We start from the raw sequence: 17302 nt of genomic DNA, 5'->3' as shown, positions 1-17302 counted from the left end.
CTCTGTTTCTTTGGTAGATCAGATACTTCCCTCTTCCAAGTGAAGCTGTGCCTTCTGACTTTGATGACTCTCTTCTGGTCTGGTATTCTGAGTCCTCATCATTACATCTGTTAAAATAGTGCTTGTTTCAGGAAACTTGAGTGATAGCAATTCCATACAAGTCTTTCTTGGGAAATGTGTCCCTGGAATTGAATCCAAGATCTGCTACGTATTGTCTGTGTGACCTTGGACAAGTTATTTTACCTCTCTGTACCGCAATAGCTTCATCTGTAGAATGGGAACAATAAAAGAAAATTTTCACATATTTTTTGAGCATTAAAAGTAAAATCCTGTACTCACTGCCTGCCTAACACACTGTACAGCTGTATTAATCATAGTTGTATTGCCTGCTGCTACTGTTGCTTTTCGTTGTTGTTGTTGTTAGGAAATCCTCCTTAAGAAAGGCATTTCCTTTGACAACTCTCTAGATAGGCACTCCCCAAATATTCACTGGCCGCCTTCATTCATCACTTTGTTAACATAAGGTTATTCCCTAACTCTTAATTACAGCAGTCATAACAATGACAACTAATCTATCAATTGAAAGCTATTTTAATCGTGATTGCAATTATGGAAACTCTCATTGTTCTTGGTTGTATTTTTATCTTTGAGTTATAGTTGTTATTCATAACTCATACTTGTTACAACCATTCTTCTTTACTGTCAGCTCACTGTGTGACAGAGGAATCCATAAATATCAAGAAACATAAGCAGGAGGAGGGAAAGAACAGCACTGTCTTGATAAAGTCAGAAAAGTAATAGTAACATTGAACCCAAAGAACCACTGGCCCAAATGAGCCCTGTGGAGCACAGGTAGGGAGGATCTGGGCCAGGGGGAGACCAGCAGCAGGCAGCTCCCTGGCCTTACTCAGATCTCTGTTCCACGTAATCTTCAGCAGAGAGTGGATTGAAGCCCCACGAACTAGGCATGGCTGGCCAATGACCTGATTCTCCTGAGTTTCCACTCTCACCCATGAAGCTTGGGTGATTCAATTCCCTACAGTAGCCTGCATCAATAAACCCCACTCACCTTAAAAGGCTATGATGAATCTTATAGCAAATTATATAAAAAATGCCTTGAAAAACATCAGTATAACATCAATAAGCCTACTCCTTATTTATTCTTCCCCTTCAGAACTCCAATTTCCAGGAGTGCAGTAAAATTAGACCCAGTAGCTCTGGGTGTGCTGGACAGCCAGCTAGTGCTCAATGGTCCACAGGGCAAGCTGCAATTCTGAGAACAAAACTCACTAATACAAATTATTAATGAATTCCCAGGAAATCATCCCAAAGGGCTATTTCCTGCATCTCAAGATGGGTTTTAAATGTCACTGTTCTTGAACTGTGTAGGTTCTGATCAGTTTCAGTAAAATCACCTTAAGGAAAGTTGTAACAAGATTCTTCCAAACCAAGAGTGGTTTTGAGCCTTTTGGAGAAATAAATAAAAGCCAAAATCAAAGTGGTGATATTAGACACATTGTCTCTTATTTTGCTGGGAATATTTCTTACAGCTATCCACATGCTTCTTTAAACTGTCTCTTTCTATCACTCAATTGATAAGTGTTTGTCATAAAAGGGTGTTGAATTTTGTCAAATGGTATTTACATTTCTGTAGGAACCACATGGCATTAAAAAAAAATTCCACATGGAGTTGGGGTCGGGGGAACATACAAGGAACAATGACACAGACAACCATAACGTCAGCCCTCCCAAAGCAAGAACTGCCAAGACTCTATCATATTGCTCCCAATGTTTTCTCTTAAAGACAACACAACTACTGCTGATAAAGTTCCACTTAATCAACCCCCACCTCCAGTGTCTCTCTCCCCACAGGGAACCTCTGTCCAACCTTTCTTTCCTCTTTTATTACACTGTGGATTTTAACCACATTGACAGTTTTGTATTTACATAAAACATATCTATATAGTTATTAAGTCATTCGTTCTTTCTATCTTTGAATTAATTTTGACAGCACATTTTGTTAGAAATCATCTATTTCACATGGATTTGAAGTTTATTCCAATAGCTATACAAAAATCTCTTTGTTTTATAATTCTGTTATCCCATAAATAATGGCCTTTATTATTTATAAAATGTGTTTCCATTCATTTTTAAATGGCTTGTCAAGGGTTTCCTCTTTGTATTGATTATTTCAAGCAAATAAACTCTGTGTTTTAAAATAAAACTATCCTCATTTTCTCTCAGATTTCATTATTTTTGGCCTTTATCTACATTAAGTATTTATTCTACTTTTTTTTTTTTTGGTACGCGGGCCTTTCACTGTTGTGGCCTCTTCCGTTGTGGAGCACAGTCTCCAGATGTGCAGGCTTAGTGGCCACGGTTCACGTGCCTAGCCGTTCCGTGGCATGTGGGATCTTCCCGGACCGGGGCACGAACCCGTGTCCCCTGCATCGGCAGGCGGACTCTCAACCACTGCGCCACCAGGGTCTACTTTTTTGGTTCATATTATTTTGTTTGATTTCCTTTCACTGGCCTTGTCTGCTGCTAGAAGACACATTGGGGTCCAAGTGTCCTTACTGCCAGAGGTGCTCCTTTACCCTTTACCCAGCCCTCCATACAGGTAGGACCTGCTGGGATGGGGACACCTGTAGCCCTATGGTCCTCTAGCATTAGAAAGGCCAGTGAGAGAAATTCTGAGTCCTGTGGCCACTTCTGTCCAGAAAAATACAGGTAATAAAATTTAAATAGTAAATTGATACACTAAATAGCAGCTCACATATGCCTGAAGGAAAGCTTAGTGGAATAAAAAATAGAACTGTGAAAACTACCCAAGATTCATCACAGAGACAACAAATTATAAATAATTAAAGACAAGTTAGAAGGAATGAGGAGGATAGAATGAAATGGTGCAACATAGCTCCAATTGAGAGAAAGCAATATTTGAACCAATAGTATCTGAGAATGTTCCAGAACTAATGAAGAGGTGAATCCTCCAGTTTGAAAATTCTATACCTTTTATCTGAACTTAGTAGAAAAATTGATTTTCTTACTAGCATCTATGTTAGAACATTCAACTTACAATGTTTTTTATTTCTTTATGAGAATATAACATTAAAAAGTAATATTGTTCCTGAAAGTACTTTTATCTTCATCCTCTTGGAGATCAATAGTTGTGCAGGTGAAAAGAAAGCTAGATGGAGCTCACATCTTACCAGCTGGAGTCTTCTTAGTGCCCGATTTAGAGCAGCAGCAGGTTCCTTTGTTGAGAGCTTTATGTGTATTTCAGAGAGGTATTTATAATCATCCAGTGTTAGGAGCTGCAACGACAGTTCCATTCTGCATCATGATAGTGTATCAGGGCCAAGGTTTTATCGGGCTTTGCTATTTTTGGCAGATTTCAATTTAGAACACTGAGAAAGGATTTTTCCCCACTTGTGGTTAAATTTCCTCCTAATTAACAAATATTTGTCTGTTAAAATTACAGAAGTTTAACAAGATATAGCTTTTACACATTAGTCATAGTATAATTTGTATTTCCCCTTGTGAAAATTCCTTGACTCCTTTCAAAATTACACTGAACCTCATTTTTTCTCAAAACAAGATTTCCCTACTAAATGTTAAAAACTAAATTACTAACTCATGAATGAACAAAGCCAGCTAGGGAGACTAGTTAGAGCTGTGTATTGTAAGGCAGAAGTTTCTGATCCGTGTAATTGTGTTACCAAAATTACTAAAATGAACTCTTTTAGCCAGTGGTTCCCAGTCCCTGTTGGCTGTCAGAATTAAGTGGGGTTACTTGTCCTTACTTCAAATCATCTGAATCAGAACCTCCAAGTGGTGGAAATGAGGTATTTTTATTTTTAATAAGGTCCTGATGATTGTCAGGGTTGGCAGTAGTTCTCAACCTTGGTTCTCACCTGCATTTAAAAACACCAATGTTTGGGCCACGCACCAAATCAATTAAAACAAAATTTTAGGGACTGGAACCGAAGCATCAAAAGTTAGTTCCTCAGGTGATTCCAGAGCCTTGCAAGAGATTGAGAACCATTGTGTAGAGTAGAGCTATTGATTCAAAAACACGTTAAAACATCCAAATATTGTTTGAGTGGCAATGAGAAGAAGGCACATTTACCTCTAAAAGTAGGAAAAATGCATTTTTTGGAACTAAAATATTTAAATTATGTTTTTAAAAATTCATATGTTTAAATCTTTTTAGTCTATCTACAAATCCCACCAATGGGATGTTTGTTTCACCATTTCTTGTAAGGTTTATAAGCTCCTATATTAAAAAGTAACCACTTATTTTCTTTTAGATGTACATTTATAACCATGTGGTTAACAACCAGGTTTCTCCTAGAAGCAAAGAAATAAACTTTTTTAAGTCAATAATTATGCTTCAGCTGAAAAATTAAATTCCTAAAATCATGAACAGTTATTTGCAAAACCTCTTTAAGTGAAGTTTTAAAGGAGATTCAAAGAAACACAAATATCTACAATTTGCTACCTTGTTCATGTTAAGGTATAACTTTCAAAAGTAAAAACATAATTGACATAATTAATGTAGGAACTAGTAAGTTATAAAGTGTGTTCAAGTAGTATTTGAAAAGAAGGCTCATTGTAGGCAATTTAATAAAGGAATGTTAGTCTATGATGCCAAGTTATATATAAAACTGTCTAATATCCTGCTGCTCAATAAACTGTATCCTTGGACATTACCTTCTCTGCCAGACTATCTACATCTCTTTGGGTAAAAATCTACAAGTTAGCTGTGACTTCATTAAGTCTGGGACCACTAGCTAGCTGTGAGTAAAGCCCATTTCCCTAGTAAACCTTGGCTGAGCTGCTTAAAACTTCCTCCAAGGGGTATTGAGGGACAACCTGCTCATATTTGTCTTATGTTCAAATTTTAAATAATTTTTCTTATACCCACCATACTTATCAGCCTCAATTTAATTTTATTCTCCTTAAGCTACTTTAAATGGAAACAATTTATGAAGTTAAAAAAGATGTAGCTGTCTTGGCACTAATAGCATTAAACTTGTGACACATGTAATAGATGGACGACCACATTCCCTGACTTGGCCTTAAACTTCTTCTCCACTTGGCTCAAGGCAGCCTCTACCTACCAATTGTCCGACTTGGTACAAACCTCCTTTCCAGGTGAGTTTTAAGGTGTGTTTTATGTCCTGGGAGAGTCCACATTCTCTGATGGTACGTTGAGTTAAAGATTGCCCACTCAGCTTTCTTCCTGCTGCCAACTCCATTTGAGAAAGCTTGTATCTGTAAATGCTGAATTCAGAAAGCCCGGACTTCAGGCTTCTCTCTTCCCTTCTCTGTGAGCTGCCTCCTGCTTTATGTGGCTCAAATGACCAACGAAATGAAAGAGAACATGTAACTAAGAGGATTGGCTTGCAGCAAATTTTCAATTCTCCACTATCACGTTTTTCTGTGTACAAGGGGGCAATCTTCCTGATGGATAGCTTAACAATTAACCCAAACAATTAAGCTTATTAGTAACATTTTAGAGTAATTGACTAATATGTTACTTTATTAATTAAGTAGGTTGTGCTTATATATTCCTTATGAATTAAAGATAATTTTGTTTCCTTCCCACTGATACTTTGCCTTCTTCCAGCCCTAGTATCCCCTTCCTTTCCTCACTCCAGTAATTCCTCCTACTTCTATCCCCTTCAGGTCAAACTTCCAAACAAACCCCCTACCTACAAACCTACTCCACTCCCCATTGCCCCCTTCTGGCGCCACCCCTCTTCTCCCCCATTCTCCAACACCTTCCCTAGCTTTGCCTGAAAGCATACAATTTACTTAGATCTCTCATTCAGACTAGATTTACTTAGACATCTGATTGCTTAAGTCACTAGAGAGTGTCTCAGAATTATCTTTCTACTACAGAAAACTGTAAATTTATACATTTTTCCATTAACAAAACGGTAATATACAATTATTTCATGTTTTAGGGTTGGATTTTGACTAACAATAAGAAATAATCACAGAAATGATAGGTAATAAAACTACAGGAAAGTCCGTTAGCTTAAAATAGGCTCTGATAAAGATAGCCATGATTGTCGATGATTAAGAATTTACTTAAGACTTCTAGGAAGGATACCAGCATAAATTTCCATATACAAATCTCCTTAAATGAATTTTGAAGAAGGCAACTTCCTCTAGTTTAACTAGGAAATGACTATAACCTCATACCGACAACTTCAAAGCACATTGCTCCTGCTATAATAATATTTTGGAACAACTTGGAAGAAACTGTTTGGAGCTGATTAAACCTGGTGATGCCAGTATGATTTGGCATCAGAGGAATAAGCTTAATAAATCTCTGAAGGCACCTCCACCACCACAGCAGTGGGAGCACAGATGCAGTATGTGAGCAGGGATCAGGCCCTGACTAGAGGATACCCCTTAGCTCAGGCTGACAATGAGGGGGCTCAGGGGAGAGACAAAGCAAGGAGTGTTTAAGTCTGCTGTGTCTTCCTAAATTAAAAGAAATAAGATTGGATCCAAGCCAACAAACCTGCTGCTGACCAAAGGCAGCCCTGTGGAAGAAAATACTCACTGACCCAGTAAGTAAAAGTCCTGTGAACTGTGAGCAATTGTTCTAAGCCAAATTTACCAGCTCAACCTGCTCAATTGGAAATGGGGAACAAAAGACAAACAACATCCAAATGCAAATACACCTAAAAACATATGCTCAGGCTCACTGGTGTTCACAGGAAATGCAAACTAAATAAGAAGAAAACATTCTTCACTCATCCTATTGGCAAAAAATAAAATCATTAATGAATTATGATAACAGCAAGGATCAGACACTGGCACTGTCTTCAAAAAATATCAGTCATTCTGTAAATGGTGGAAATCTCATGGGAAAGCAGTCTTTTACTCTAGGCCTCAAATTTTAAAATAGGCTTGCCTTTTGATTGAGTAGCTTAATTTCCAGAAATTTAAGTAGCTTAGTTTTAATCCTTAAAAATAATTGCACCTGAGTCTATGGAGCCATATACATGGTTATTTATTGCTTCTATCAAAAAGCAAGTTCTTATAGAGTGGGCACTACCTCTTATCTTAGCTGGCTGTTTGAAAGAAAGAGGTATCTCTTTGCTTTGGACTAGATATCTTGCTAAGACATACTGTAAAGTAAAATGAGTAAATTGCAGAACAATTTATCTGTTAGAGTTCAATGCACCTATGGAGGTATAAATGCATCACTATGTGTGCAGATGTATAAAAATGGAAGAGAAGCATGCAAGCCAAATTCATGACTATGAAAACCTCCAGGGAGTAAGAGTGAGAGTTGAAGGGGGAATTTCCATTTTTCTGTATTTTTCTCTTGTGTTTTTTTTGCCTATTTTACAAAATTTGAATGCATTCACAAATTATATAAATATATATATATATATATATATATATATATATGTAAGAAGAAATCAGGCAGAAAAAAGGGTCAGGACTTCTTTTCCTGAAAACTTAATAATACAATTAAATGAATATAAGTACTATTCATAATAAAAGAGAGATAACATAGATATCCAAATAAGCTGAATAAGAATTTTAAAATAAAAAAAGTTCAGAAGCTATTAAACTAATTCTAAAAAAATGCTTTGTAGAAAGTTATAATAGTAAACATGTATCTTGTACCTATTATGTGTCAGGGACTATTTATGAGTTTTATAAATATGAATTTACAGAAAACTTATGAGATAGGTGTCATTGTCCCATTTTACAGATGAGAAAAATGAGGCACAGAGAGTTTACATAATTTCTGTGATGACTCAGAGTTTAAGTAACAGAGGTTGGACTTGAATCTTGTAAATATGGCTTCAGAGCCTACTATCTTAAATTCTATGGTCCAGCACTTCCCATACCTATTAAAATAGAAACAGAACAACACATCTGTAACATGATTTTAAAATGATATCAGAACAAACCAACAGCCAGTACTATGCTTAACTAAACATTAAATGTTTTTCCAGTTACACCACGAATTTCCCAACCACATGTCAATCAAATCTAGCAAGACAGTAAAATAAGATGGAATAATATTAGAAACAAAATAGTAAAGTGGCCATTATTTGCACATGACCGGTTGAAATAACTGGGAAAACATTCAAGACAAATAACTGAGATTGTTATAAACCTGAAGTTAGTTTATAACATGACAAAATTGATACATAAAATTCAGTTGTATATATATATATATATATACATATATATACACATATATATATATCACTAGCACAGTTAAAAGATAAAACAAAAATCATTTAAAATAACAAGAGGAGCTTCAAGATGGCGGAAGAGTAAGACGTGGAGATCAACTTCCTCCTCATAAATACATCAGAAGTACATCTACATGTGGAACAACTCCTACAGAACAGCTACTGAACGCTGGCAGAAGGCCTCAGACTTCCCAAAAGCCAGAAACTCCCCACGTACCTGGGTAGGGCAAAAGGAAAAGGAAAAACCAAACACAAAAGAATAGGGACAGGACCTACACCAGTGGGAGGGAGCTGTGAAGGAGGAAAGGTTTCCACACACTAGGAAGGCCCTTCACGGGTGGAGACTGCAGGTGGTGGAGGGGGGAAGCTTCGGAACCATGGAAGAGAGGTCAGTAACAGGGGTGCATAGGGCAAAGCAGAGATTCCCGCACAGAAGATCAGTGCCGACCAGCACTCACCAGCCCACGAGGCTTGTCTGCTCACCCGCCGGGATGGGTGGGGCTGGGAACTGAAGCTCCAGGTTTGTTCGGATCCCAGGGAGAAGACTGGGGTTGGCTGACGGAACACAGCCTGAAGGGGGATAGTGCACCATGGGTAGCTGGGAGGGAGTCTGGGAAAAGGTCTGGAACTGCAGAAGAGGCAAGAGACTTTTTATTGCCTCTTTGTTTCCTGGTGCACGAGGATAGGGGATTAAGAGCGCTGCTCAAAGGAACTCCAGAGATGGGCACGAGCTGCGGCTATCAGCGCGGACCCCAGAGACAGGCATGAGACGCTAAGGCTGCTGCTGCAGCCACCAAGAAGCCTGTGTGCAAGCACAGGTCACTATCGTCACCTTTCCTGGTGGGAGCCTGTGCAGCCCGCCACTACCAGGGTCCCCAGATCCAGGGACAACTTCCCCAGGGGAACACATGGCATGCCTAAGGCTTGTGCAGTGTCACGCCGGCCTCTGCTGCCGCAGGCTCGCCCTGAACTCCGTACCCATCCCTCCCCCAGGCCTGAGTGAGCCAGAGCCCCCGAAGCAGCTGCTCCTTTAACCCCATCCTGTCTGAGTGAAGAACAGACACCCTCAGGTGACCTACACGCAGAGGAGGGGCCAAATCCAAAGCTGAATCCCATGAGCTGTGCGAACAAAAAAAGAGAAAGGGAAATCTCTCCCAGCAGCCACAGGAGCAGTGGATTAAATCTCCACAGTCAACTTGATGTACCCTGCATCTGTGGAATACCTAATTAGACAACAAATCATCCCAAATTGAGGAGGTGGACTTTGGGAGCAATGATATATATTTTTTTCCCCTTTTTGCTTTTTGTGAGTGTGTCTCCATACGCTTCTGTGTGTGACTTTGTCTGTATAGTTTTGCTTTTACCATTTGTCCTACGGTACTGTCTGTCCTTTTTTTTTTCTTTTTATCTTTTTTTTTTCCGTTAGTATAGTTTTCAGCATTTGTTATCATTGGTGGATTTGTTTTTTGGTTTGGTTGTTCTCTTCTTTCATTCTCCCCTTTTTTTAATGTTACTTAAATTTTTTTTTTACTAAATACTTTTTGTTTCTTATTTTAATAACTTTTTAATTTTATCTTATTTTATTTTATCATTTTCTTTCCGTCTATCATTCTTTTTATCCCCCTTTTATTCTGAAACATGTGGATAACAGGCTCTTGGTGCTCTGGCCAGGCATCAGGGCTGTACCTCTGAGGTGGGAGAGCCAAGTTCAGGACATTGGTCCACCAGAGACCTCCCAGCTCCAAGTAATATCAAATGGCACAAATATTCCAGAGATCTCAATCTCAAAGCCAACATGCAGCACCACTCAATGACCAGCAAGCAACAGTGCTGGACACCCTATGTGAAACAACTGGCAAGAGAGGAACACAAACCCACCTATTAGAAGAGAGGCTGCCTAAAATCATAATAAGGTAACAGACACCACAAAACACACCTCCAGATGTGGACCTGCCCACCAGAAAGACAAGATGCAGCCTCATCCACCAGAACACAGGCACTACTCCCCTGCACCAGGAAGCCTACACAACTCACTGAACAAACCTTACCCACTGGGGGCAGACACCAAAAACAATGGGAACTACGAACTTGCAGCTGGCAAAAAGAGGACCCTAAACACAGTAAGTTAAGCAAAATGAGAAGACAAAGAAACACAGAGCAGATGAAAGAGCAAGGTAGGAACCCACCAGACCTAACAAATGAAGAGGAAATAGGCAGTCTATCTGAAAAAGAATTCAGAATAATGATAGTAAAGATAATGAAAAATTTTGGAAATAGAATGGAGAAAATACAAGAAACATTTAACAAGGAACTAGAAGAACTAAAGAGCAAACAAACAATCATGAACAACACAATAAATGAAATTAAAAATTCTCTAGAAGGAATCAGTAGCAGAATAACTGAGACAGAAGAACGGATAAGTGACCTGGAAGATAAAATAGTGGAAATAACTACTGCAGAGCAGAATCTAGAAAAAAGAATGAAAAGTATTGACAACAGTCTCAGAGACCTCTGGGACAATATTAAATGCACCAACATTCAAATTATATGGGTCCCAGAAGAAGAAGAGAAAAAGAAAGGGACTTAGAAAATTTTGAAGAGATTATAGTTGCAAACATCCCTAATATGGGTAAGGAAATAGCTAATCAAATCCAGGAAGCACAGATAGTCCCACACAGGATAAATCCAAGGAGAAACACGGCAAGACACATATTAATCAAACTATTAAAAATTAAATACAAAGAAAAATACTAAAAACAGTAAGGGAAAAACAACAAATAACATACAAGGGAATCCCCATACAAGGGAATCCCCAACAGCTGATCTTTCAACAGAAACTCTTCAAGCCAGAAGGGAGTGGCACAACATATTTAAAGTGATGAAAGGGAAAAACCTACAACCAAGATTACTCTATCCAACAAGGATATCAATCAGATTTGATGGAGGAATTAAAATCTTTACAGACAAGCAAAAGCTAAGAGAATTCAGCACAACAAAACCAGCTTTGCAAAAAATGCTAAAGGAACTTCTCTAGTCAAGAAACACAAGAGAAGGAAAAGACCAAAAATATCAAACTGAAAACAATTAAGAAAATGGTAATAGGAACATACATATCAATTATTACCTTAAATGTAAATGGATTAAATGCTCCAACCAAAAGACAAAGACTGGCTGAATGGATACAAAAACAAGACCCAAATACATGCTACAAGAGAGCACTTCAGATCTAGGGACACATACAGACTTAAAGTGAGGGGATGGAAAAAGATATTTCATGCAAAAGGAAATCCAAAGAAAGCTGGAGTAGCAATTCTCATATCAGACAAAATACACTTTAAATCAAAGACTATTACAAGAGACGAAGAAGGACACTATATAATGATCAAGGGATCAATACAAGAAGAAGATATAATTGTAAATATTTATGCACCCAACATAGGAGAACCTCAATATATAAGGCAAACACTAACAGTCTTAAAAGGGGAAATCGACAGTACCACAATCATAGTAGGTTACTTTCACCAATGGACAGATCATCCATACTGAAAATAAATAAGGACACACAAGCTTTAGGCAAACATTAACAGTCTTAAAAGGGGAAATTGACAGTACCACAATCATAGTAGGTTACTTTAACACCCCACTTTCACCAATGGACAGACCATCCATACTGAAAATAAATAAGGACACACAAGCTTTAAATGATACATTGAACAAGATGGACTTAATTGATATTTTTAGGACATTCCATCCAAAAACAACAGAATAAACTTTCTTCTAAGTGCTCATGAAACATTCTCCAAGACAGATCATATGTTGGGTCACAAGTCAAACCTTGGTAAATTTAAGAAAACTGAAATTGTATCAAGTATATTTCTGAACACAATGCTATGAGACTAGATATCAATTACAGGAAAAAATCTGTAAAAAATACAAACATATGGAGGTTAAACAATACACTACTTAATAACCAAGAGATCACTGATGAAATCAAATAGGAAATCAAAAAACATCTAGAAATAAATGACAATGAAAACACAACGAAACAAAACATATGGGATGCAGCAAAAGCAGTTCTAAGAGGGAATTTTATACCAATACAATCCTACCTTAAGAAACTAGAAACATCTCAAAAAAAACAACCTAACCTAAAACCTAAAGCAATTAGAGAAATAAAAACAAAAACACCCAAATTTAGCAGAAGGAAAGAAATCATAAATATCAGATCAGAAATAAATGAAAAAGAAATGAATGAAACAATAGCAAAGATCAATAAAACTAAAAGCTGGTTCTTTGAGAAGATAAAAAAAATTGATCAACCATTAGCCAGACTCATCAAGAAATAGAGGGAGAAGGCTCAAATCAATAGAATTTGAAATGGAAAAGAAGTAACAACTGACACTGCAGAAATACAAAGGATCATGAGAGATTACTACAAGCAACTATATGCCAATATAATGAACAACATGGAAGAAATGGACAAATTCTTAGAAATGCACAACCTTCCGAGTCTGAATCAGGAAGAAACAGAAAATATGAACAGACCAATCACAAGCACTGAAATTGAAACTGTGATTAAAAATCTTCCAACAAACAAAATTCCAGGAGCAGATGGCTTCACAGGTGAATTCTATCAAACATTTAGAGAAGAGCTAACACCTAGCCTTCTCAAACTCTTCCAAAATATAGCAGAGGGAGCAGCACTCCCAAACTAGAGGAATCAGGCTCCTGGACTTCAGACTTTACTAAAAAGCTACAGTAATCAAGACAGTATGGTACTGGCACAAAAGCAGAAATATAGATCAGTGGAACAGGATAGAAGGCCCAGAGATAAGCCCACACACATGTGGTCACCTTATCTTTGAAAAAGGAGGCAAGAGTATACAGTGGAGAAAAGACAGCCTCTTCAATAAGTGGTGCTGGGAAAACTGGACAGCTACATGGAAAAGAATGAAATTAGAACACTCCCTAACACCATACTGAAAAATAAACTCAAAATAGATTAGAGACTTAAATGTAAGGCCAGACACTATCAAACTCTTAGAGGAAAACATAGGCAGAACACTCCATGATGTAAATCACAGCAAGATCCTTTTTGACCCACCTCCTTGAGAAATTGAAATAAAAACAAAAATAAACAGATGGGACCTAATGAAACTTAAAAGCTTTTGCACAGCAAAGGAAACCATTAACAAGAAGAAAGGACAACCCTCAGAATGGGAGAAAGTATTTGCAAATGAAGCAACTGACAAAGGATTAATCTCCAAAATTTCCAAGCAGCTCATGCAGCTCAATATCAAAAACACAAACAACCCAATCCCAAACTGGGCAGAAGACCTAAATAGACATTTCTCCAAAGAAGATATACAGGTTGCCAACAAACATATGAAAGAATGCTCAACATCATTAATCAATAGAGAAATGCAAATCAAACTACAATGTTATATCATCTCACACCAGTCAGAATGGCCACCATCTAAAAATCTACAAACAATAAATGCTGGAGAGGGTGTGGAGAATAGGGAACCTTCCTACACTTTTGGTGGGAATGTAAATTGATACAGCCACTATGGAGAGCGGTGTGGAGGTTCCTTAAAAAACTAAAAATAGAACTACCATAAGACCCAGGAATCCCACTACAGGGCATATACCCTAAGAAAACAATAATTCAGAAAGAGTCATGTGGGCTTCCCTGGTGGTGCAGTGGTTGAGTCTGCCTGCCGATGCAGGAGACACAGGTTCGTGCCCCGGTCCAGGAAGATCCCACATGCCGTGGACCAGATAGGCCCATGAGCCATGGCTGCTGAGCCTGCGCATCGGAGCCTGTGCTCTGCAATGGGAGAGGCCACATCAGTGAGAGGCCCGCGTACCGCAAAAAAAAAAAAAAGAGTCATGTACCACAATGTTCATTGCCTCTCTATTTACAATAGCCAGGACATGGAATCAACCTACATGTCCATCTACAGGTGAATGGAAAAAGAAGATGTGGCACATATATACAATGAAATATTACTCAACCATAAAAAGGAACGAAATTGAGTTATTTGTATTGAGGTGGATGGATCTAGAGTCTATCATACAGAGTGAAGTAAGTCAGAAAGAGAAAAACAAATACCGTATGCTAATACATATATATGGATTCTAAAAAAAAAAAAAAAGGTCATGAAGAACCTAGGGACAAGACAGGAACAAAGATGCAGACCTAGTAGAAAATGGACTTGAGGATACGGGGTAGGGGTGGGTAAGCTGAGACAAAGTGAGAGAGTGGTACTGTATATTTTGATATACATACACTACCAAATGTCAAATAGATATCTAGTGGGAAGCAGTCACATAGCACAGGGAGATCAGCTCGGTGCTTTGTGACCAGCCAGAAGGGTGGGATAGGGAGGGTGGGAGGTAGGGAGGTGCAAGAGGGAAGAGATAGGGATATATATATATATATATATATATATATCTGATTCACTTTGTTATAAAGCAGAAACTAACACACCACTGTAAAGCAATTATACTCCAGTACAAACATTTAAAAAAAATGAGCTTGTTAAAGAAAATGGAATTCAGGCCCACCAGAACTACTGAATCAGAATCTGGACTTTTACAATCTCCCCAGTGTACTTGTGTACCCATGAATAGTAGAAAGGTACATTTCTACCTCGACATGTCTTTTCTGTCTGAGAAATACACACATTTTATCCAGTTTGTTATAAATAAAAACTCAAAATGCAAAATAAAATAAAATAACAACAAAGCTAAAGAAAATATCTAGAAAGAATTTTAACTATGTGCAGAAACTATTAGCAATGTGATACATGAATAAATGAAGATATAAATGTATAAAATACATGAAAATTTAATAAACATTAGTTTTCTTTTGAAAGGAAGATTTAATATTACAATGATGTTGATACTCCCTAGATTAGTCTAAAACTCCAATCTAATTACAGTCAAAGTCTCAAAGATATATTTTTGCCCCTTGGATAACATGCATTCTAAAGTTCACGCAAACAAACAAGCCTTAGATGAGAGGCAAGATGAAGTTGGGAGAAAAAGAAAAATCTTGAAAATAAAGAGTAATGAGAGATTTTTTTCCCCTACCAGTTCATAAAATATAATATGAAGCTAGTGTGGTACTAGTATACGAATTTCCTCACAGAATAATGAAACAGAATTAAAGACCAAAAAGAATAACAGAATAAAAAGACACACACAGAGCCAGTTAAATATGGTGATGAAAGTAATTCAAATAAATGGGAAAAGATAGCTCTATAAGTGATTTTTAGGCAACTATCTAGCTATTACACTAGATATCCTAACTTTATTCTAACATCAACATAAATTCTGGATAGATCAATATGTAAATGTTTAAAGAAACACAAACAAACAATAAGAAAACATGAATGCATAATTTTACCATCTAAATGGAAATGATTTTAAGTAGCATACTATAAAACTGATACATTTTACTTATAAAGATTTTCATGGCTGAAGAAAATGCAGCAATAAGAAAACATCATAAATATGGTTGAAAGAAAATGGTAAATGAGAAAAAACAAAATATACTGTACATAAGTGTTGAATGATTCATTTCTTTCACATAAAAATAATTCTTCAAAATAAATAAAGGGGGGACTTCTCTGGTGGTGCAGTGGTTGAGAGTCCACCTGCTGATGCAGGGGACACGAGTTTGTGCCCTGGTCCGGGAATATCCCACATCCCGTGGAGTGGCTAGGCCCGTGAGCCATGGCGGCTGAGCCTGCACGTCCAGAGCCTGTGCTCCACAACAGGAGAGGCCACAGCAGTGAGAGGCCATGTAATGCCAAAAAAAAAATAAAATAAAATAATAATAATAATAAATAAATAAATGGAGTTTCTGCTTCTGTTCCTAATGGAAACAGAAGGACTGGATGCCTCATGAGTTAAACAGCAAAAAATCTAAATAGAATATGTGAAGCTATGATTCTCAGATATAGAAAAATTGCCTAGGCAGTGATCCCTGAGAGAAGAGAAACAAATGAGATGAGAACCACAAATGTCCCAGACCCCTACAAAGGGTGTTTCTAGGATGCAGAGAGGGAGGTGAAAGCCCAAGAGATTCACTGAACTGAGAAGGCAGAACTCAAATTTCAGGCAGGCCAACATAGCTAGAATTGCAAGGCAAAATACTAGAGAGGATAGCACTTCAGAGGCAGCTGAAAAAATCTGCAAGTCTTTGACTGAACACTGACCTGGACATGAAAGTCAGGGAACTACCACCTGTGGGGAAAGAAACACCATAGAGAAACAGACAAAACTATCTCCACAGCTCACAGGAGGTTAGGAAGAGTTTCAGTTCCTATAGCTAGCTTGGTAAGGCTGCCTAATAAACTGGGCAGTGAGTAGAGTTCTCAAGAACCGTAGTCAGTAGTGAGATCAAATTTTCTCCTACTAAAGGCACAGTTTAAAAGCAAGCCTCAAAAGGAATAAAGTAAATGTGGCTTAACTGCATTGCAAAACAGAGTTCAAAAATATTTTTTAAATGACAAAAGCCAGCATACATTCAGAATGTTCAGAAACTCATAAAAATTACTAGGCATACAAGGAATCAGGAAAACATGACCCATAAATCTGAGGAAATCGATCAAAAGGGACAGATCCCAATGTGACACAGATGATAGATTTAACATCTGAAGGCATTAAAACAGATATTGTCAATATGTTCTATATGATCAACAAGGTTGCAAAACCATGAGCAAGATTAAGGACAGAAATGGTACTTGTAATCTTAATAGAATTGTTGAAAATTGCTGGAAAAGGGAAAATATTAAAAATAGCCAGAGAAAAAAGACATATTAGTACAGAGGGGAAAATAATCACAGATTAAAAAAGAAAAATGTCTCATAAGAAAAAAATATAAGCCAGAGGAAAATTGAACATCAGCTTTAAAGTAATAAAAGGAAAAAGAAGTTATCCTAAAATTCTACACCCAACAAGAATATTTTTCAAAAATAAAGGCAAGATAAAATAATGTTTTAAGACATACATAATCTGAAAGAATTCATTGTCAGCAGATTTGAACT

Source organism: Tursiops truncatus, chromosome 6 (assembly GCF_011762595.2).
Source record: "Tursiops truncatus isolate mTurTru1 chromosome 6, mTurTru1.mat.Y, whole genome shotgun sequence".
In the NCBI taxonomy this organism is placed as follows: Eukaryota; Metazoa; Chordata; class Mammalia; order Artiodactyla; family Delphinidae; genus Tursiops; species Tursiops truncatus.
This window is presented reverse-complemented; position numbering follows the sequence as displayed.